At 44.5% G+C, this 24,046-nt stretch overlaps 1 protein-coding gene across 7 annotated transcripts in view; it reads left to right on the forward strand.

Moving 5' to 3' along the window:
• The first annotated feature begins 274 nt into the window (after nt 1–274).
• The window catches only part of LOC137433013 (metallophosphoesterase MPPED2), a 139,682-nt gene continuing 115,910 nt past the window's right edge, over nt 275–24,046 (forward strand). For 2 of the 7 annotated variants that reach the window (XM_068125390.2, XM_078783832.1), the window contains exon 1: nt 816–972. The gene's annotated coding sequence lies outside the window, so the exon portion shown is untranslated. Of the gene's footprint in view, nt 973–2,693; nt 3,072–24,046 lie in introns of those variants that run through there. The other 5 variants (XM_068125389.2, XM_068125393.2, XM_068125388.2 and 2 more) reach the window with 5 other exon arrangements.

The following is a 24,046-nucleotide window of genomic DNA, read 5'->3' on the forward strand; positions in this document are numbered from 1 at the left end:
TATTTTGTAATTATTTTAATTATTATTATTTCCAGATGAAACCAAATACTGTGGCATCATCACGCACATAGTTATTACCATGACCAGCATTGACCTTTTTGTTTGCACGGAAAACAAGTGTTTTATCGCCATTTAAATCGATACGGCAACTTCAAGCAAAATCACAACAGATACAAAGGCAAAACACACGCGGCGCCGGGATTCGAACCGATGACCTTTTGATCCTCCGCAAGCGCACCAATCGGCACGTCGGAATCCCCCCACGTGATCCTTTACTCATCGCCGCGAGCCAATAGGAGGGCTCCGTAGCATCCGCCTCGACCTCCGACCTAGAAAGGTTGAAAGTCAAGCCGGGTGAAGGAACAAGGTCAATGGGCGCGCACGGACGGTCGCCTAAACGCGCCGGACGTTCGGAGAGCAGCGAGAGCGTTTCCAGAAAGGAATCGTTGAGCGGTTGAGGCGCGCGTCGTGTGGAGACGTGAGGTAGATTCGGCAGCGATATGTGAGAGAAAACGCGGAGGAAGTGAAGAAGAAGAATCGCAGTGAGGAGAGACCGAGATTAAGAAGACTCAGGGCAGGATTACCGTTCTTCTGCCCACCTCCCCTTCCTTCCCTCACCCTCCCCTCCCGCCTCCATCGCTCTCGTTGCTCCTTCGTCTCCCTCTTGGCTGCTTGATGGACGCGCTTCCCCGACGTGCCTCCGGCGTACGGGCGGCTCGCTGAGGCCGGGCGGCGGATTCACTTCACGAGCTCCGAGGGTGGGAGGGAAGGAGGCGTCCGGGGCCCTCAGAGTGCGAGGCACAGACCGCCGCCTTGGGTAACTATGGAGGGTAAGGCAGTGTAAGGAGTGTTACCTCATGAAGTAAGCTGAAGTGTGTAAGGATTGACGTGTCACATGGTACAGCATGGCAGTGTTAAGAGACCCGTCGGGTGAGGGAAACGAAGGCGCACATGGACGTGGACACGGACACGGTGAGGGAATTGTCTGTTCGGCGGCGGCTCGAGCGCTCGAGGGAGGATCCGCGCGCGCGCTCCGCTGGGGTCGCGCCCCGGGATGTTCACGGTCAACTGCGCGACCGCTTAGCGCGCTGATTGACGGGCCCGGGCCACGGCCTCTAGCGACGACGGACGAGTCGTGCTGGCATTTCCGCACCGGCTTTGTGCCATCGCCGCCGTTACCAGCGAAACGCGGCTGCGAGTGTTCACCTGTCCCCGCGAGTGTTCACCTGTCCCCGCGGGTGTATAAACGTGATTGTTACCGTCGCTTTAGTCCCTAAACACGTTTGATTCGACCGTTTAATATATCCCGATCGGCTTGTTTGAACGTGGGGGGCCCACCCACCCCTTTTGTTTGAACGTGGGGGGCCCACCCACCCCTTTTGTTTGAACGTGGGGGGCCCACCCACCCCACGGGTAAATAATTGTTGGGAAAGTGACTTTGAGATTAGAAATTGTTTAAATAATCAAAAATGTATAAATACATCTGTCATGTAAATACGAGTTGTATACTCCAACCTTCGAGTAACCGATGTACCTGCTGACGTCACGCATCGGTAGGACACACCTTTGGAGCTCGTAGGACACATCGTTAGGACTCATCGGTCGGACACATCGGTAGGACTCATCGGTCGGACACATCGGTAGGACACATCGGTAGGACTCATCGGTAGGACACATCGGTCGGACACATCGGTAGGACTCATCGTTAGGACTCGTTAGGACTCATCGGTCGGACACATCGGTAGGACACATCGGTAGGACACATCGTTAGGACTCATCGGTCGGACACATCGGTAGGACTCATCGGTCGGACACATCGGTAGGACACATCGGTAGGACTCATCGGTAGGACTCATCGGTAGGACACATCGGTAGGACACATCGGTCGGACACATCGGTAGGACTCATCGTTAGGACTCATCGTTAGGACTCATCGGTCGGACACATCGGTAGGACACATCGGTAGGACTCATCGGTAGGACACATCGCCTCGGTAGGACTCATCGGTAGGACTCATCGGTAGGACACATCGGTAGGACTCATCGGTAGGACACATCGGTAGGACTCATCGGTAGGACACATCGTTAGGACTCATCGTTAGGACACATCGGTAGGACACGTACCTTTGGAGCATTGGTCGGACACGTACCTTTGGAGCATCGGTAGGACACGTACCTTTGGTAGGACACGTCTCGTCTGGGTTCGATTTTTTTCATCCGACTGTAAACGATCGGATCGGTGCTTTGCAGGAAGGGTGCTGCATCGTCCCTCGGATGCACCTTAAGCCGGCTGTCCGTTCTGCTAGCATTAGTTGGTGGATTTAATTAATCCTCTCGGTGTCTTTCGCGTGGAGTAGCCGAGTTATCCCCGGCACTCGTATCGGATTCGGTCAGCCGTTTCATGACAGACTTGGGCCAATGTACCCCACAAGAAGGTGGGATTAATTGGGGCTGTTGAAGAAGAAGAAGTAGTCGTGACATCACATATTGGATTTATTCTGATTAGGGTAAACTGTGTTCTTTTCAGAAGGAAATGTCAACTACACATTACCTTAATCATCACCCTAGTGTAACCAGTGGCGGATTTACCGATTTGCGTTGTTGTTGTTGTTGTTGTTGTTGTCGCAGTTCATTTTTTTTTCCTGTCACAATTTTTCCAACTCTTCATTTGGAAGCATTTTGCCTCGAGTCTGCAGAGGAACCCGGTCTTGTGTGCAAATGGGTTCTAATAATGGAACTCCCACCCCCATCCTTTTCCCACTCTATTTTCCTCCTCATTCCTCTCCTTCTTTTCTTTAATGGCCACAGTTGTTCTCAGGTTTTTGTAGGGTTGGCCGGCGGAAGTTTGGCCCAAGTCTTTCACGTACGGGATGGCCAGGCCGAACGTTCGACTATGTTCAGGGTGCCGGCGATAGTTCGCCTAGTCTTCATGAACGACACCATGGGATCTATAACGTCCACCAATTAAAGCCGGCAGACGGGACGCCTGATTAACGTCCAGCCGAGGTACGGCACACATATTCGTGAATCACCAAGGTGACGGCTTATAATTGGGTCGAGATTCAAACCCAGGTGAGTGTGCGTACTTCTAGGCCATCCTACCAGCCCCTTTGCCTCCTCACTCTACAAGTTGTAATTCTGCACTCCTCTTCCATAACCAACCTTGCGTTGTGTTCTTCATTTACTTGTTGTTGCATTTCCCATTCTATTGTCTTTTGCTTTTCCACAGTGGAAGGTTCTTGCTATAGAGTATAAGGAACGCTGAGCCTCACGTAATCTTCCGTATTGAGACCTTTTTCCACCCAAAATTCAATGCCGTACCAGTTACATGGCTACGCGAGTTTGAAATCGAAGAAGCAGAGCGAAGGAGACCTGCAGGAACCTCTGAGGGAAATCTTTGATCCGCAAACTACTGTTGATGCCCTTGTGGTGAAACGCATCGGAGAGGACGCTGCAGGGTTGCGTCGTGACAAGACGGCGTGGCAGGTGCCGCGCATGTTCAGTGTGCTTGTGTTGCCAAAGTGTCGGAGATTTCAGAGCACTGTCACTAATTTCAGATTTAGATCGGAGATTTCAGATTTCAGAGATTTCAGATTCAGATCAGAGATTTCAGAGATCAGAGATTTCATGGAAATTTCAGATTCCAGAATCGGAGATTTCAGAGCACTGTCACTAATTTCAGATTCAGATCAGAGATTTCAGATTTCAGAGATTTCAGATTCAGATCAGAGATTTCAGATTTCAGAGATTTCAGATTCAGATTTCAGAATCGGAGATTTCAGAGCACTGTCACTAATTTTAGAGACGGTGAGAAAGCGAAAACCAAAAAAAAAAAAAAAAAACTTCCCTGTTTCAATATCTTTTGCGTTCGATTCCAGTTTACTTCCATGCAACATTGAACAATCAAACTTGCCAGGTGCTGTTGCACAGGTAATTTGTTAATGGTACGAGAGTTTGTGTGTTGTCACTCTTTGTACTGCATTGTCAAACTGGATGAATCGGGTGCGTCTTATATCGTCTGTTGATATCTCGCATGTACTTCCTGTACCCTGAACATTCATTTTCGGCACATGGAAGCGCCGTTGTAGAGATTCGACGCGTCGAGTAATCCCTTTCATGTAGTCTGTGGATGCCGTACCTACGGAATGCATGTTGTATGGGAAGTGAGATTATCACCGCTTCTGCTTCCATTTAACCTTACCCAAAGAGCTTTCGTTCGATGAGAGCGAGCAGATGGCATCTTGTACGTCATTAGTCGCTGTCCCTTTTGCAGCCTGCCCATAATATAATGTGACGCTGCTGCTTACCTTATTTTTTAATTCGAAAAGTCACCATGAGGACATTTTAGAATTTATTTTCAGGGAAATATGCAATATGTCATTATATTATTATATGTGGTCAAACTTTTTCCTTTTCTTTTGTTTACAAGATCGAGGCTCGTGAAAGAGCTAACATTAATCAAACAAAAAGTCTGACCGACACATAAAACAAATAAGGGGAGCGGTAGACAAGATGGGGAGAGAGGGGGAAGGACACAAACACAACATTTGAGAGCAGGGACATCGAGAGATCTGTGGGAGGGAGAGGGCTTGGGGGGAGGTAGGAGAGGTATAAAACATATGGACATATGCAAGGACTTCCAGGAAAGAAGCTGGAATTTCAAAAAAGTGGATCTGGGGTGAATTTATCGGTCGTGAAATACTTTTCCGTCATGGTCGTGAATGTTTGGTATATTTTGGTATCAATTGTCCTGCTTCCAGTGTAAGTCTACTAATACTACTACTAATCCGCATGCCCTGCTAAGGGGCATAGCGACCCCTTCGGGTTTATCTTTTTGCACTTCGTTCCCTTGGGACAGGGGAATGAGATGTTGGGGAAGGAATTTGTAATTTGGCCATGGTGCCGGCAACAGCTTGACTACCCTTTGGGAATGACACTGTGGGATATTTAACGTTCACCGATTGATGTTGGTAGACTGGTCACCCAGTTCATCGTCCATCCGAGGGACAGCACACACATTCATGAATCACCAAGCCTGTGACAGTTTATAGTTGGGTCAAGATTCGAACCTCGGCTACACAGCTTGGAGGCGAGTGTGCATACCTCTATGCCATCCTGTGCCAGCTTGGAGGCGAGTGTGCATACCTCTATGCCATCCTGTGCCAGCCCTAGGGTTAACCCAGATGAAGAGGAATTTGATGAGCTCGAATAGTACTTGATGGAGTGACCAGGTATACAGACATCCTGCCAGCAGACTCGTGTTCCTAATGCGAGAACAAAACCCCTGTCTCTCGTCCTCAAAAATTATGCTTGCGACACTCGAGTGAAGGGATGTTTCTACGGACAGATCACAGTTGTCCAGATGTAAGTTTTGTCGATGTAGTGCACTATCTCGTGTTCAATGTTTAGGGTCTCACGGAAGTGGGAATTGAAACCGCACACGTCTTTGGGGTCTTGCAAATTGTTTCAAAATGGATGGATCAAGGAAATTGTGGAAAAAGGATGGAAAATGATATCCCTGCCATGGCAAGGCCCTTAGAGTTTGTTTTTTAATTACGCTTACCAAAATCCCATCACTAGTCTTTGTTTTTTGGTCAAGTTCGATTACTCGTGCCCAATGATGTTCCGTGCTCGTTTGGCCTGAAAATGAATCGTTGGCAAAATGCAACATTTTTATCATTCCCAAGGAATTGTGTGAAATTTCGAGAGTATATTTGATATGCAAAGTTTCACTGATTGTAGATTTTCAGTTTGTTAATCCTGTAAACACAGATGTGAACTCTACATATCACTGTAATTACTGTAAAGCATCATAATTATCACGAACTGGGGTTTATGCACCTTTTGTTTCCCAAATATATATGTATATATTTCCTTTCTTTAATGTAATTTTTCTCCGATATTTATACCCCCCGGGTTCACCATTCCGTGAGAATTTGAGAGACGCTCCTCGAACCATAGATAATTAAGCTCTAAGGGCATAGTACAGTCTGCTCATTGCATATATATTTATGATTGGCCTAGGGATGGATGCATCCACATTGCTGCCATCCTGGTTGTGCTGGAGACGAGGACGTGCATAAGGCAAAGAGTCACCGTTGACTGATGTTCCCGCTTATTGGTCTTTTCCTTTACCAAGCACCGATTTCCCACCCCCACTCCCTCTACCTGTCCGCACCCATGTCGGCGATTCCTTTTAAAGCAGATATCAGATGTGCATTTTCAATTTGCTTCAAAGAAAGACAAGTCAAGAGTGCAGCTATAGCTAGAGTGGAGGTAGCTACAGTCCTAGTCTTCATATTTAATTACTAACAAAGACAGAAACAAACTAGAACGGCACTCAGTAGAGAGCATACCTCCGCCTAGTTGGCCCTATCACTCAATGGTGAAGAATCGCTTCAAAAAATTCTAGTATCCGAATCCGGATCTTCACCAAAATCGAATCATTTCGTCCTCGTCACATACGCTACATCACTGCCAAATTTCGTCCGAATCCGTCCACAACTTTTTGAGATATTTTGTTCACAAACAAACAGACAAACGGACAGACATGGGTGAAAACATAACCTCCATCCACCTTTGGTGGTGCAGGTAACTAGAAGGGAACTCGGTAGAGTGCATACCTCCACCATACTGAACAGTTTACGGTGTGTATCGCACTGATAGGCTGGATCTGGATTCGGACCTGAACCAAAATCTAATCAGCTTGTTCTTGTCACCTAACCAGCTCGTTCCCCAAATGTAGTCATAACTCGTCCATAACTTATTAAAATATCATGTTGTATATCGCTTTTTGCTTGATCCCTCAATGGTGAAGGATCACTTAAAAATTAAATAATTCTCGTATCCTTATCCATATTCGGATCTCCACCAAAATCGAATCAATTTGTCATTGTCACACACCCAACATGTCCACCAAGTTTCGTCCAAATCCATCCGCAACATTTTGAGATATCTTGCTCACAGACAGACAAACAAACAGACAGACAGTGGTGAAAACATAACCAACATCCACCTTCGGTTGTGGAGGTAATTATTTCCCTCAACAGCAAGTTGCGCACTCCTCCCAACTCCAGTTGTACTCGCACATCATTTTAACTGATGAAAATTGTGCGAACATCAAACCAATGTCACTTTCTCACATCCGCACACTAGAGTTACACGTACCCTGTTTATATGAGACTGATCTGTCTACTACCGCTTGAGGAAGTCTTGGAAATCATTGTGAGGAATAAATGATGGCTGGATAACTTTATTGAAGAAGGGTTTAAGCAAGTTGAACATGATAGTAGAAAGTAAGACAAAAGTAAGCGGTGGTATTTAATAAGAACAAGATGCTTTTGTCATGTTATGTAAATAGGCTTTTCCCCTAAAACACAAGGAAAAAACGACACAACAAGTGACTGCAGTAAGATGCTTAATAGCAGTAAGTTTAATCATAAAGTATATGATTGTATACCAGATTCAGTGGTGTAATGGTTAGAACATCCACTCTGAGTCTCGGAGGTCTGTGGTTCAAACCATGGTGTAGCCGTACTAAATAATTTGTTTAAAAAAAAATAATCTCTACCTTAACCTGCTTTGCTGCTTCTGAAGCCATTGAAATGTCTCAACATGGGGCTTAAAACAGTACAGTGAGTTCATTACAACACACCTACCGACTGCATACGTTGCATAGTTTCTGGAAAACCTGTCATGAATCAGGCATGTATACGCCAGAGACAAACAAGCGTGTTATGGTATTATTCCCCCTTGCACAACTGCAAATTACTCCAGTTGTTCATACCGGAGAAGCGTGTATGAGATTTGGTGCTGCACATGATCCTGCTATTCAAGTTCTGAAACAAAGATGCACTTATTGAGTTTATCATGCAAATAAATGTTCAAAATGTGTGGGTAATCTATTTTATTTCAGCATAGCCCTAGGCTACCTCATTGTCTTCTTCTTCTTCCATGTGTTTGCGAGTTTGCATAATTTTTTTTTGCTGAGGGCGCAGTCATGCCACTGATGCAGTTACCTTCTTGAAGGTTGGAACAGGAATTCGGAATTTGTTCAGGGTGCTGGCAATAGCTCGTCTAATCTTCAGTGGGAGGACATAGTGGGATCTTTAGCATCCACCAACTAATGCTATCGGATGGGATGCCCAGTTTGATGTTCATCTGAGAGAGGTGCACACACTGATGAATCACCCTCGATACAGAACAACAGGATGACAGTTGATAGTCGGTTTGACATTTGAACCCAGAATAGATAGCTTCGAGGTGAGAGTGCATGCCTTGTCGGCTAACCTGCCAGCCCAACATCGTTGTTTGCATTGTGGGACAGTATGGCCAGTATAATGGATGGTCAGTAGGCATCATAGTGCATTTAGAGATGAACAAGTTGACGATATTTTAATTTCTGAACAAAACCATTGACAAATGCTTTGAACATGAGTGCACTCGGCCCTCGCTTTTCTCAGATTTAATTTTTTTATTTTGTATACATGATGTGACCATGTATACAAAATGTGATTTATAAAAAATATAGGCGCCCGCAGAACTATGTAACTTCCGGTTAGTGCACCCTTCGCGACAACAGTCACGTGATTGGATACGTTGAAAACAAACCACAAAAGTGCACTTGTTACAGCCGGAAATTATGGGAACGGTGTAGGTTATTGTCCCCCCGTCGCACCGCGGAGCGAAAGGGGGACTATGGTTTTCCCCTCCGTCCGTCCATCCGCGCGTGCCTGCGGGCGTGCGTGTGTACGTGCGTGCGTAAGCGAAGGACCGCATTCAAATTTGGTGTGTGGGTGCAACCCACTTCAAAGTCCAAGATGGCCGCCGCCATGTATGTCTGACGCCATGTATGTCTGAACCTTGTGAGCTGAATATCTTGAAAAATAAACGAACTACTAGCTTCTAATCTGGTGTGTGGGTGTATCTATGCATAAGGAATAACGCTATTGAAAATTGGGTCGCCACGTCAAAATCCAAGATGGCCGCCGCCATGTATGTCTGAACCTTGTGAGCGGAATATCTTGAAAAATAGGCGAAGTACCAACTTCTAATCTGGTGTGTGGGTGTATCGAGGCATAATGAAGAAAGCTATTGAAAATTGGGTCGCCACGTCAAAATCCAAGATGGCCGCCTTGCATCTTCCACTTTGTCAACTCGCATCACTTCACCGACGGGGGACCTAGGCGTAACTCTTGTTTGATCATAACTCGCTTAATTCTTGTCTGATCTTTAAAATTTTAACTGTCCGACAAGCTAGAAGTAATTCTCTTTCTAACAATATAAAGTTTTATGAAAAATAATACGAAATGTTTGTATAGCCGCCCCCAGAACTACGTAACCTCCGGTTAGTGCACCATTCGTGACAACAGTCACGTGATTGGATACGTTGAAAACAAACCACAAAAGGGCACGTGTTACAGCTTACTTCCGGTAGTCTCGCCCTCACCTGTAAATGTATAAAATACATACATGTATTAAAAAAATACATACATGTATACATGTATAAAAAATGTGATGTGATGGGGGTGAGTTGCTTGAAGGATGAAATGGGACAAATCGTTATGGGCCCAGATGGAATTAAAGGAAGATAGAAGATATATATGGAAATGCTGTTGAATGCAGAGAATGAATGGGATGGCAACATAGAGAGTAACCCAGTTTTAGGACCGGCAGAGAAGATAACTGAGAAGGAAGTTGAGGAAGCGATAAAAGCAATGAAGAGTAGAAAAGCGGGAGGGCCGCCCGGAGTTGTGGGAGATATGTTGAAGGCAGCGGGAAGTTGGGGTGTGAGGAGAATGACAGAGATCTGTAATCTGGTGGTGAAAGAAGGCCGCATTCCAGTGGATTGGGAACTGAGTACCCTCAACCCTCTGTACAAGGGGAAAGCTAGTATAGATGGATAAAGTTATTGGAGCATGGAATGAAGGTATTGGAAAGGGTGTTGGAGAAGAGGATAAGGAAGAAAGTGAAGACCGGCGAAATGCAGTTTGGATTTATGCCAGGAAGAGGAACGACAGATGCGCTTTTTATTGTAAGACAGTTGCAGGAGAAGTATATGGATAAGAGGAAGAAGTTGTTTCTAGGGTTTGTTGATCTGGAGAACGCATTTGATAGGGTTCCACGCAAAGCAGTGACATGGGCATTGAGGATGTTAGGAGTGGAGGAATGGTTAATCAGAGTCGTGATGGCAATGTACGAGAGAGCGCGCACAGCTGGAAGGACAAAGGACGGGAACAGTGGTGAGTTTGAGGTGAAGGTGGGAGTGCATCAGGGGTCGGTACTAAGTCCACTACTATTTGTAGCTGTGTTGGAGGTGCTGGCTCGGAACGTAAAGGAGGGTTTACCGTGGGAATTGTTGTATGCAGATGATCTGGTGTTGATTGGGGAGAGTATGGATGGACTGAAGGAGAAGATGAACTCGTGGAAGGAATGTATAGAGGCAAAAGGTCTGAAGGTGAATATCGGAAAGACAAAGGTGATGGTATGTGGTAAAGCATGTGGTGCGGTGGAAAGAACTGGGAGGTGGCCGTGTGCTGTGTGCAGGAAGGGTGTTGGAGTGAACTCCATTCAATGTACAATGTTCGCTGAGCTCTGAGTGGTTTCATCAAAAATGTTGTCTGAGAGGGTCATTTACCAGTGTGGCAGCTACATTCAATTGTAAGGTGTGCACATAGGGAGCTGCAGATGGAGGAAATGTTGAGTTGGATCTTGGAGACTGCGTGAAGCTGGAAGGTGTGAAAACATTTTGTTACCAAGGAGAAATGCTGAATGGAGAAGGTGGATCAGACTCGGCAATGGTTGCTAGAGTGAGGTGTGCATGGAAGACGTTTCAGGAACTGAGTGGCGTGCTGACGAGGAGGGGAGTGTCGTTGAAGCTGAAAGGAAAGGTGTATGCTGCATGTGTGAGAAATGTTATGATTTATGGGAGCGAGACATGGGTAATGAACGTAGAGCAGCAACGAAGGCTGGAAAGGGTGGAAATGCGAATGGTCTGGTGGATGAGTGGAGTGGAGTTTCGTTGAGAGAGAGGAAGACAAATGATGAATTGCGAAAGATGATGGGAATAGAGCCTGTGATGGATGCTGTGAAGGGAAACAGGTTGAGATGGTTTGGTCATGTGTTGAGGAAGGATGAAAGTGACTGGTTGAGAAGAGTGATGGAAATGAATGCAGAAAGAAGTAGAGGATGGGGAAGACTGAGAAAGACTTGGCTAAAGGTGGTGGAAGAAGAAATGCGGGCAAAGGGGTTAACAAGGGGAGATGTAGAAAATAGGGAAAAATGGAGAAGATTGTCATGGGGCCCGCAAGGCTAACCCCCACTCTAGCAGGGAAAATGGCCTTAAAATGCCTGCTGTTTTGTTGTATACGTGATGGATGCTCGTGGAAGAGCAAACGCAGAATGGAAGGAAACAAAATGGAAAGGAAGGGGAAACACTCGCAACAGAGTAGATGTGAGAGTGAGATTAAGGGGAGGGGTAGAAGGACACATGGCAATGAACAAAGCAGTCTTCTTTTTAGCCTTCTTTTTTCAGCTGATAGCTAATTTCCAGAGTTGTCACTTTCACTAGGTTTCCACATTTCTTCTCCCTGATTGCAAATGACCTTAGGAGTTTTGGAGAAACTGAAGTTCTTGTGAACACCAGGGTGGTTGGAGCGATTGACAATGCCACATCCAGGCATTTTGCATAAGTTTTTTTTTTTTTGGCTGATGAGCATACACTTCAACTTGATGAGAGATGAATGGTGGTGGCAGGTTGTCAAAATGGTAGCTGGATTGTCCGGCAGCTAATGACGTAACGAGAAAGCAACGGATGGAGCTTTACACCTTCCAATGTACTGACAAGTATATATTTGACAATGCCCCAGTCATCGGGGGTGCACTGCTGAATTGTTGAGGGTAGCAATTGATTTGGGTTCGTTGACTAGCCTGTCACTAACAACTTGTTGTTTTTTTCTCTCCTGATGATCCTGCCTTTTGATTATCATATGATTATCACGAAAGTTAAAGATGATAAATTGGTGTATATGATGTCATTTTGATTGTTCTTGTCACTTATAATTTGTTTTTGTTTTTTTTCCAATGCATGGCATGTGATTTTTGGTTTGAGATAGCATTATTAATTTTGCTTAACTGTTTATATCTCTTCTTAACTCGATACATCTTTTTAGCGATCTTAATTTCTCACCCACACAGAATTGATGTAATGAGACCTGACGCAGGTTGGTGGGGCGAACGTACATTACATAGATGTTCATAAGATTTTAGCTTCTTTTTTGCGACTAGTCGTGAAAGATATGGCTTGAATTTGATCCAGGATTATGACCTCTCTGTTGACCCTTTTCCAATGATTACCAGCGCTGTCTGCTTTCAGCCAGTCCGAGCAGGTGCACTCACCCGCCTCAGTCATCTGGCTTGGGTTTGAATCCCGTCCCAGCTACAAACTATAATCCTGGCATCACAAACAGGGCGAGGCATCAACATGTGTGCTGTCCCTCGGATGAACGTTTAACTTGGCGTCCTGTCTGCCAGCATTAATTGGTGAATGTTAAATATCCCATGCTGTCCTTCGCAAATAGAAGGCGAGCTATCACCGGCACCCTGGCCTAAGTCCAAAATCTTGCCATAACTCACAGGGTTTGGCCAGAAAAAAATCCTGCCCTAAACCTAAACTGATGTATCTCATACATACCTAACCCACACTGTTAGACATGTGCGGATTACTTTACGCGACACAACTGCACCCCCACAGATGTTGTTCCTCGCAGCCATGGACTGTATACAAAGGAAGAACAAGAACAGGCATGATCCTTTTGTGGGGTTTCGACTTATGCTCCATTGAGTCCCTTTTGGTGTAAAAACCACCGTTTAGAGGCCATTTTTCCCTGCAAAGCGGGGGTTGGCCTTTTTCGGGGACCGTGGTTGTTGTTGTTTTTGTTGGTCCCCTTTTTGAAGCAATGTTTTACGGCCGGATGCCCTTCCTGCCGCCAACCCTGTTTGTCGCCTTTTTACGACACACAGGGAATTACCAGTGAACTGGTACTCAATTTGCCGACCTCGGAAGGATGACAGGCTGAGTCAACCCCCCTGGCGTTAATTCAGCGATCGACCGGGATTCAAACCCAGGATCCTTGGATCCTAAGCTGGCACCCTAGCCACTAGCCCAACACCAGGTCATTGTCTTGCTGCATGGAGAAGCGCCACCCAATGAGTTTGGAGGAATTTTCTCCACATTTTCGCCTTTCCATCGCTTTGTTAAAGGTTTATCTTGGTCTCATCTGTCTATAAAACTTTGTTCCAGAACACACTGGCTCACCTCTGTACTTCTTGGCAAATTCTAATCTGGCCTTTCTATTTTTGGTGCTGATGAGAGGTTTGCATCTGTGGTGTAGCATTGCCTTTGACACTACAAATTTGATAAGGGTGATGGTGATGTCATAAATATTGATTTCTTGAATGATGCCGAATAAAAGAGGAGGGAACAGCATAAGATAAGAATTTCAATCAATTATTGGGTGTTTTCTATACATGATCAAGGCTCAAGGGAGAGCGATGAGAAGACAGAGCGACTGAAAAGGCAATGTAGTGTGAGTGTGAAAAGGCAGGTGTGACACTACAAATTTAATCCTGTTCTCTTTCTACTGTTGGTCCATCCAAATTTTATCCAAACAGCTTCAACACCAGGTTTAGTTTGATTGGCCGAGCCAAGATTGGCTTCAACCAAGCACAGAATCCATCTGGGGTGTCAACTCATTGGTTGACTGTCAGAAATGAGCTTTCCTTCAGCTGCTATTCACTTAACATCCATTTCATTTGCTTTACTGTTATCATGATCATCATTATCATTTATTGTTTATTTATTATTTTTGTGCTTCATAGTCACTCGTCACATAGTCACCTCATAGTCACACTTCACTGTCCTTTATTGCTAGATGCAAATCTTTAAAGAGCTATTTGGGAACATAACTCGGTGGCAGTGTCCTTTTTAACATCTTTTGTATTTGGTTTAGAGTTGATGTAATTTTAGCTTTAAAATTCTCCTTATTTTGGTCGAATAGCATCTGCCTATCTGCTTATTGGTGTCCTTCAACTTACATAGTTGTTTTACCACGCTGCTGTATAGCAGCATTTTCCCCCCACATTTCCTCATGTGGCTATTTCTGGTTTGCTTCATTCGGCTTCACTCAGCATCACCTTGTGCTGGGCATCCTCAGCATCACTTTGGCTGTGCCTCATGAAGTAAATGCTCTGCTCTATTCTTCCCCCTTTGCTCACATTTTGGTTCACTGCATTTCAGCTATACTACTGCATATATGTTGTGTGTTTTGGTGACCAAAGGTAGCCTTCTGGTTTGGGGTGTATAGCATCACACATTTGCTCTATGCTGGGTATTACCTCCTATCTTGGGATTTTTGTGTCATAGTCTATGCTATTCCATCTTTTTCATATTGATGTAGGCGATTCCCATCAGTACAGCAAAGTTAAGATTTGTATTAAGGTAGACATAGCTGAATGTTTTCCACATTTGCACTTCTCATGTATGTATATATGTACGTACACACACACACACACACACACACACACACACACACACACACACACACACACACACACACACACACACTGGATGATTGTCTCACAAAGGTAACAGCTTCCTCTTCCCAAAATCGGAAGAAATCTAATTAGCTCACAAATACAGACCAATAACCTGTATACTGACAACATACAAACTTCTGATTGGAATCATCACAAAAATGATGCAACACCACCTAACACAACAAGGAGGCCTAGAGGCAGAAAATAAGGGATGCAAGAGAGGATGCTACGGAACAGACTACATACTACTAAACAAGACCATACTCAAAAACTGTAAAATGAGAAGAGCCAATTTGTCCAAAGCTTGGATAGACTACAAAAATGCTTTTGATAGTTGTCCACTTTCATGGATGATAGAATGCATACAATTATTGTACAAAGATAAACCCCCAAATAATCAAACTGTTTGAAAAAGCAATGGAGCTCTTGAACACCACATTGATATTACATCACTCAAAAGAAAAGTCACAGCCTTTCACCCCTCCTGTTTTGCCTGGCCCTGGGCCCACTGAGCAACCTCATCAATGGGCAAGGACACGGATACACCCTAACATGCAATAACAATTGTCCAAAGTTGCACGAAAGGTGACGCATCTACTGCACATGGATGATTTAAAACTCTTCACACCAAATGACAATAAACTGGCCTAACAACTTAAAATTAGTCGAATGGTACTTTGATGGCATTCAAATGAACTTTGGCTGAGATTAATGTCAAGTGCACATTCATACAAGGTGCACCAAAAAAAGGATAACATAAAAATCGACCTTGGTACGACCAAACAAGAACTAGAAAAGGAAGTATCATACAAATACCTCGGAGTACATGAGGGCCACCGAATGTCACAACCAAATTGGCAAAACTATTGCCAAAGAATACCGACATAGAATGAGGCTGATCTTGAAAGCATACCTTTCTTCAAAGAACAAAATCAAAGCCATAAACCAACTCTCAGTATCAGTATTCCAATACTGCTGCAGAATAATAAACTGGCCACAAGCAGAAATAAAAAACTAGATACCAAAACAAGGAAACCCCTCACTGGCCACAAAATGGTCCACATAAATCTCGAGAATATACCTGCCAAGACGAGAAGGAGACAGCAGCCTGATGAAGCTCAACTAAGTGCACAAAGTGACAACTGTAGGATTGGCTGTGGACGTGAAAAGTTCAACAGACTACCAAATCCAATGTGCATGGAAACACGAACACAGCAAGCCAGAAAAGGTATCCCTCACCCACCTAGCAAAAAAATTCCAAAGGCAGGTGCACATAGAAGATGTTACACATGAAACTGAAACAACAGCCCCAATTAGAATGGCACTTGGTGGAGAGCATACCTCCACCAGGCTGAACAGTTTATGTTTTGTATCCCACTGATAGGCCGGATTTCTGGATCCGGACCTGAACCAAAATTTAATCGCTTGTTCTTGCCGCCTAACCAATTCATCCACTGAGTTTTGTCATAATTCGTCCACAGCATTTTGAAATATCATGCTATATATATTGTTTTGGCACTATCGCTCAATGGTTACGAATCACTTAAAAAAACTAAAAAATATATTGTATCCAGATCCGTATTCAGATCTTCACCAAAATTGAATAAATTCATCCTTGTCACACACCCAACCTGTCCACCAAGTTTCGTCCGAATCCGTCCACAACTATTTGAGATATCCCGTTCACAAATAAACAAACGGGTGAGACCAAACTCCACCCACCTTCGGAGGCATAGGTAGCAATTGCAGAAAAGACAAAATAAAAATATAAAGCAAAATATGAATAGATATACACCGGCAATTGGCAAAACGATAAAAGCGTAGGAGGTATTTAAAAAAAAAGACTTGGACAGACTAGACATAGACAAAGAAGGCACATTGGAGTGGCTAAGAAGAAGTTAGTTCAACTGAGATGGAGAACGATTCATAATAAATGCCAAAGACAAAGGACACTACACCAATGGCTTTAATAAAGTGGCAGGATTGAATCAATCAGCCAAATGTAGACTTTGCAAGGTAGAAACAAAGTACGAGCCAGTTCCTATTGGGATGTAAAAAAAACTCATGACAGAACAGCTGTGCATGCAAAGGCACCACGAAATATGTAGAGTAATCCATTGACACATCTGTAAACACTTAAATATCCCAGTTCCAGGAAACGCATGGAAACATGAACCAAAAGCGATCATTGAAAACAATGAAGTAACGCTCACGTACGACATTCGGATCCCATCGAGTGTGAACATAGAAAACAAAGCATTGTGACCGGATATAGTACTTGGGTACAAAAAAAAAAGAAAAAAGATGGCATTGCTAATTGAGGTTTCAGAACCCAGCGATTTGTACCTAAGCAATGCAGAAATCAAGAAAATTAGCAAATACCAGGATCTCAAAAATGAAGTCAAAAGATCTTGAATGCTGAAGAGTGCCGAAATTATACCAGTGATAATTGGAGCAACGGGAATGATAAAAAGTACTTAATTGATATCTTAAAAACCATACCTGGGAATATTACTACAGACAAACTACAGTAGAAAGCTGCCTGGAGCTCGGTGATGACTGACTATTGTCAAAGCTTTGTTCCGTGGGCTCTTTTCTGAAGAAGCAAACTTCACAGCTTGGTCTATGAATCATGATCCATTACTGAAACAGAGGTGGATACTTTGAGACCTGGGAGTAGGACTGCACAATATCTCAATATTATTGACTCTAAGATGTTTTTAAAATATCGTAAACGCGATACTGCATTTTTCAACCTGTCGCTATATCGACACATTCGATAATGGAAAACGTGGAATGCATTATTGTAAACTGAAGATTTTGAGACCTATTTTCATTGATTTAGTAAGGATATCGACATGAAAGGACTCGTTTTATCATAACACAATAGTCCCAGTAAAAAACAAAATAAAAAACTATATACGCAACACCATTCTCTCTCGCCTAGCTTTCATGTGAATGGTTAGAAAACTTATTCCCATCTCAGTTGTCAGTTCTTCCTCATCATCAGGGTCTTCCATTGAGGATCATGAGCCTGTGCCGAAGAAAGATAGGGACTATTTGCACTGGTAGTCTGCCTAATAAAAAAAGTCTGTCTGTCTATCCGTCATGGTATCTTCTAAACGAGTGTGTAGAAATTCACCAAGCTTGGTAGTTATGATCACCACAAGGAAAGAAGGTGCAAGAGCAGTATCGTTTTCTGGGGCCCTGGGGCTGGGTCAAAAGGGTGTCGTACCAGCGGGTGTCATACAGATGGCGAGGATGGAAGAGCGCTGGTACAGTTCGCCAGACGTCTTGGTTTTATCTCCAGGCTGGGCGTGTAATTTTCTCACATATGCATATTAATTAATACAATACAACAACAACAACATGCATTTTAAGGCCATTTTCCCTGCAAGAGCAGGGGTTAGCCTTGCGGTCCCCATGACAATCTTCTCCATTTTGCCCTATTTTCTGCATCTCCCCTTGTTAACCCCCTTGTCCGCATTTCTTCTTCCACCTTTAGCCAAGTCTTTCTCGGTCTTCCCCGTCCTCTACTTCCTTCTACATTCATTTCCATCACTCTTCTCAACCAGTCACTTTCATCCTTCCTCAACACATGACCAAACCATCTCAAACTGTTTCTCTTCACAGCATCCATCACTGGCTCTATTTCCATCATCTTTCACAATTCATCATTTGTCTTCCTCTCTGTCAACGATACTCCACACATCCACCGAACCATTCGCATTTCCACCCTTTCCAGCCTTCGTTGCTGCTCTACGTTCATTACCCATGTCTCGCTCCCATAAATCATAACACTTCTCACACATGCAGCATACACCTTTCCCTTCAGCTTCAACGACACTCCCCTCCTCATCAGCATGCCACTCAGTTCCCGAAACTTCTTCCGTGCACATCTCACTCTAGCAACCGTTGCCGAGTCTGATCCACCTTCTCCATTAAGCATGTCTCCGAGGTAGCAAAATGTTTTCACACCTTCCAGCTTCACGCCGTCTCCAAGATCCAACTCAACATTTCCTCCATCTGCAGCTCCCTCTGTGCACACCTTACACTTGAATGTAGCTGCCACACTGGTTAATGCCCCTCTCAGACCACTACATTTTTGATGAACCCATTCAGCGCACATTGTACATTGAATGGAGTTCACTCCGACACCCTTCCTGCACACAGCACATGGCCACTTCCCAGTTCTTTCCACCTCACCACATGCTTTACCACTTGCCATCACCTTCGTCTTTCCGATATTCACCTTCAGACCTTTTGTCTCCATACATTCCTTGCACTTGTTCATCTTTTTCTTCAGTCCATCCATACTTTCCGCAATCAACACCAGATCATCTGCATACAACAACTCCCACGGTAAACCCTCCTTTATGTTCTGAACCAGCACCTTCATCACAGCTACAAATAGTAGTGGACTTAGTACCGACCCCTGATGCACTCCCACCTTCACCTCAAACTCACCACTGTTCCCGTCCTTCGTCCTTACAGCTGTGTGCGCTCCTTTGTACATTGTCATCACGACTCTGATCAACCATTCCTCCACTCCTAACTTCCTCAATGCCCTACTTCACGTGGAACCCTATCAAATGCTTTCTCCAGATCAACAAACCCAAGAAACAACTTCTTCCTCTTCTCCATGTACTTCTCCTGCAACTGCCTTACAATAAAAAGCGCATCTGTCGTTCCTCTTCCTGGCATAAATCCAAACTGCATTTCGTCGATCTTCACTTTCTTCCTTATCCTCCTCTCCAACACCCTTTCCAATACCTTCATTCCATGCTCCAATAACTTTATCGCTCGATACGAGCCGCAGTCCAGAGGGTCACCTTTCCTCTTGTATGGAGGGACGAGGGTACTCAGTTGCCAAGCCACTGGAATGCGGCCTTCTTTCACCACCAGATTACAGATCTCTGTCATTCTCTTCACACCCCAACTTCCTGCTGCCTTCAACATATCTCCCACCACTCCCGTCGGCACTCCTGCTTTTCTTCTCTTCATTGCTCTTATCGCTTCCTCAACTTCCTTCCCCGTTATCTTCTCTGCCGGTCCTAAAACTGGGTTACTCTCTATGTTGTCATCCCATTCATTCTCTGCATTCAACAGCATTTCTATATATCTCTTCCATTAATTCCATCTGGGTCCACAACGATTTGTCCCACTTCATCCTTCAAGTAACTCACACCCATCACATCACACCTCTTTCGCTATCTGCTTTGCAATCCTGAATACTGCTCTCTGACCCTCTTCCGAATCCAAGCGTTTTCCGAACATTTTCTTACATCCCTTGTGCGCCTTTGCTACCTCTTTCTTTGCAGCCTTCTTGGCTGCCTTATAACTTTCATGCTCTGCTTTTTCTGCCCCCGTACCCTTCGCCTTCTGCCACTCCTTGAACTTCTTCCTCTTCTCGTCGATCCTCTTTCCAACTGCATCATCCCAACACCATGTTTCCGAGTGCCTCGGTGGTCCTTTTGTCTATCCACATACCTCACCAACGGCTCCCAACAGACTATCTTTCATTGACATCCATCACTTTCAAGCTCAACCACATCATCCTCTACCCTACTCAGCCTCTCTTTTAATTCCTCCCTTACTGTCACATCTTTCAACCTCCACACCTTCATTCTCGGTTGGTACTTCACCCGCCGAGCTCTCCTCGCACCTTTCACCCTGATGTCGCAGACAACCAAGTGGTGCTGGGAAACAGCCTCCTCCCCCGGGATCATCTTTGTGTCCTGGAGGTGCCCCCTATCTCGCCTATGCACCAGCAGGTAGTCAATGGTTGTCGTCGACCCACCTGTCGTGTATGTAACAAGCTTATTATCCTCTTTCTGGAACTGAGTATTGCAAATCAACAAATCAGCTCCACAGCAAACTCCAAAATCCTTTCACCTTCTCCATTTCTCACACCATATCCGTAACCCCCATGAACTCTCTCAAAACCATCCATACTCCTTCCCACATGTCCATTTTGGTCTCCTCCTACCACAACAACTTCCTCATCTTTCACGTTTTCCATCAGCTTCTCTATCGCACACCAGAACTTGTCCTTCTCTTCATCGCTCCGACCAACTTGCAGAGCATATCCTGAGATGACGTTCACCAAGAGCTTTCCAATCATCATTTTCACCATCATCAACCTATCGCTCACTCTCGTCACACTCACCACACTGTCTACAAACTCCTCAGAAAACAGGACACCAATGCCATGCACACCCTCCGGGCGCCCTTGCCACACAAACTTGTATTTCTGTCCCTGCCTACCCTTCACCATTCTCACACCACTTCCCTTCCATCTCGTCTCTTACCCACAACATATGTCCACTCGTCTTCTGACCAATACTTCCACCACTTCTCCTGATCTCCCTGTCATTGTCCCTACATTCCATGTCCCAAACCTCAGAAACCGATCTCCACGTCGGGCATCAGACGTTTCGTCGTCATAAATGGAGTGATTTCCACCCTTGCTTCGATCGGGTTCCCTACCTTGAGTTCTGATGAGAGGGATTGGGGTCCCCCACGGGGTACTTCGGGCTGTACCCTGCCCATATGTAGTTGTAATTGTCATGGTTCTCTTTTTTGGGGAAATGTTTTTCTGGCTGGATGCCCTTCCTGACGCCAACCCTTTTAGTCGCCTCTTACGACACGCAGGGATACGGTGTACCTATTCTAAACCGGGGTACACACCAGTTTGTATAATAATACAAACAATATAATAATATAATACAATCCTGTTCATTTATACAATTGTACTACTACGCCCTCTGCAGTGTCTGAATGATAACGGACATGGATTTGTCCCCGCATGGGGGGGGGAAGATCCTTCTTGTGGACAGGCTGTCGCTGTTCCTATGGTTGGCAGCGAATTGTGGCAAAGACTGGTCACTGTGTGCATGTGACAATAATATCCCGAAGACTCCACAAGTCTGGCCTATATGTTAGGGTGGCAAGAAGGAAGCCATTACTAAAAAAAGTCCACCTTGAGTCCCATTTGAGGTATGCAAAAATCCACTCCGGAGATTCTGAAGCCATGTGGCAAAAGGTTTTGTGGTCTGACGAAACCTTTTGGCCGAAATGCAAAACGTAATGTTTGGTGTAAACGCAACAAAGCACATCACCCAAAGAACACCATCCCTACTCTGAAGCATGGTAGTGGCAGCATATTATGGGGATGTTTGTCATCAGCAGGGACTGGTGCACTTGTCAGGATCGAAGGGAAAATGGATTGAGCAAGATACAGAAACATCCTAGAGGAAAACCTGCTGCCCTCTGCAAGAAAGCTGAAATTGGGACAGAAGTTCACCTTTCAGCATGACGATGACCTTTTTGGCACACTTCCAAAGCTACACTGGAATGGCTAAGGAACAAAAAGCTAAATGTCCTTGAGTGGCCCAGTCAGAGCCCGACCTAAATCCAATCGAAAACTGCGGCATGATTTGACGATTGCTGTCCATCAACGCTCCCCACACAATTTGACTGAGCTTGAACAGTTTTGTACAGAATAATGGGCAGATATTTCCCAAGCAAGGAGTGCAAAGTTGGTAGAGACGTATCCCAACAGTCTCACATCTGTAATTGCTGTCAAAGGTGCTTCCACCAAGTATTAGCTCAGGGGGGTGGACACTTATCCAACCAAGATATTCTACTTTTGTATTTTTAATTCATTTTCTGAAATTTGTAGAATTTGTTTTTCACTTGGAAGTTGTGGGTTGCGATGTATAAATAAAGGTGGAAAAAGTCTGATTTAATGCAATTTAATTCCAGTCTACAAAGGAATAAAAGATGAAAAATTTGAAAGAGGGTGGAGAGTTTCTATAGGTGCTGTACGAGCCTCGACTTGGTATACACAACTGGAGCTCTGGAGATGAGCTTAGTATACCAAAATAAAATTTTAAAAACTTGGGCTTACAGACTGGACTTTCAAAGACCTTCACAGTGAGTAACAATAATACAATAGACTTGATACAACACTATATAAATCACTCAAAAGCGAGAAGATTGTAAGTTCCAAAGAATGAAAAAAAATAAATCACGTGTGTCATTCGGTTGATGCAGTTGGAATTATTACCTCCGCCACCAAAGGTGTATGGAGGTTATGTTTTCACCCCTGTCTGTCCGTTTGTGAACAAAATATCTCAAAAAGTTGTGGACGGATTCGGATGATATTTGGCAGAGAGGTCGCGTATGTGACAAGGACGAAATGATTAGATTTAGGTGAGGATTCGGATTCGGCTACTATAATGTTTTAAGTGATTCCTCACCATTGAGAGATAGGGCCAAAAACGATACATAGCAGGATATCTCAAAATGTTGTGGATGGATTTGGAAGAAATGTTTTGGACAGGTTGTGCATGTGACAAGGAAGAATCGATTAAATTTCGGTGAAGATTTCGGTGAACCATGTTAGACTTTTTGTGTTGTAACATGTAAGCATTGTGCTGCATAACATAACTTTTTAGTCACCTTGTATAGTATATATTCTGGAGCATACCGAATATACCATGAAAATTAATGCTTCATATGCAGTCACAGTAATGGGATGCACTTCATACACCCAATGGTAGAAGCAAAGTTTAAAATGCATACTTCATAAGATTGCACGGCTGTGTCCGTGGGAACTGATAATTTATGGGTTGGTTTAGCTTTAGAGTGTGCACTTGTCCATGCAGTAAGGGGCTGTCTACCATTAACAAACACATGGCATTTTCGATGCCTCCCTTCTCCTTCCTTTTTTTTTTATTCATTGCTAAAGCAGCAGCTTGAATTCCCCCCTCCCACTCCACCTCTCCCACTACAACCCCCCCCCCCCAACCTCTCCCACCACAACCCCCTCCACCCACAACCACACCACCAACCATCCACCAGCCACAGGACTCAATTAAGCTTTGGGACGCAGTTCGTCTTTCAATCCGTGCATTCATTCTTCAAAATGAGGCAATTACCTTTTAGGGGGTATATACATCCCTGGTGTTGGGCTAGCGGCAAGGGTGCCGGCTAAGGATCCAAGGATCCTGGGTTCGAATCCCGGTCGATCGCTGAATTAACGCCAGGGGGGTTGACTCAGCCTGTCATCCTTCCGAGGTCGGCTAATTGAGTACCAGTTCACTGGTAATTCCCTGTTTGTCGTTAAAGGCGGCAAAAAGGGTTGGCGTCAGGAAGGGCATCCGGCCGCAAAACATTGCTTCAAATAGGGGACCGAAAAACAACAACAACCACGGTTCCCGAAAAAGGCCAACCCCCGCTTTGCGGGGAAAAATGGCCTCTCAAGGTGGTTTTATATACAGCACTTGTTGTGTATAAACAACGTACATCAACAAGTTTTTTTTAAATTTTATTTGGTAACATGCCTTTTGGAAGTGTTTTTTTTTTTTTTAAGGTAAGTTTTGGAAGTAAGGTAAGTTTTTGGAAGTAAATATTAAATACAAAGGATTACCCTTCCCCCTCCCCTC

The sequence above is a fragment of the Myxine glutinosa genome, chromosome 8, assembly GCF_964187855.1.
Source record: "Myxine glutinosa chromosome 8, kmMyxGlut1.1, whole genome shotgun sequence".
Lineage (NCBI taxonomy): Eukaryota > Metazoa > Chordata > Myxini > Myxiniformes > Myxinidae > Myxine > Myxine glutinosa.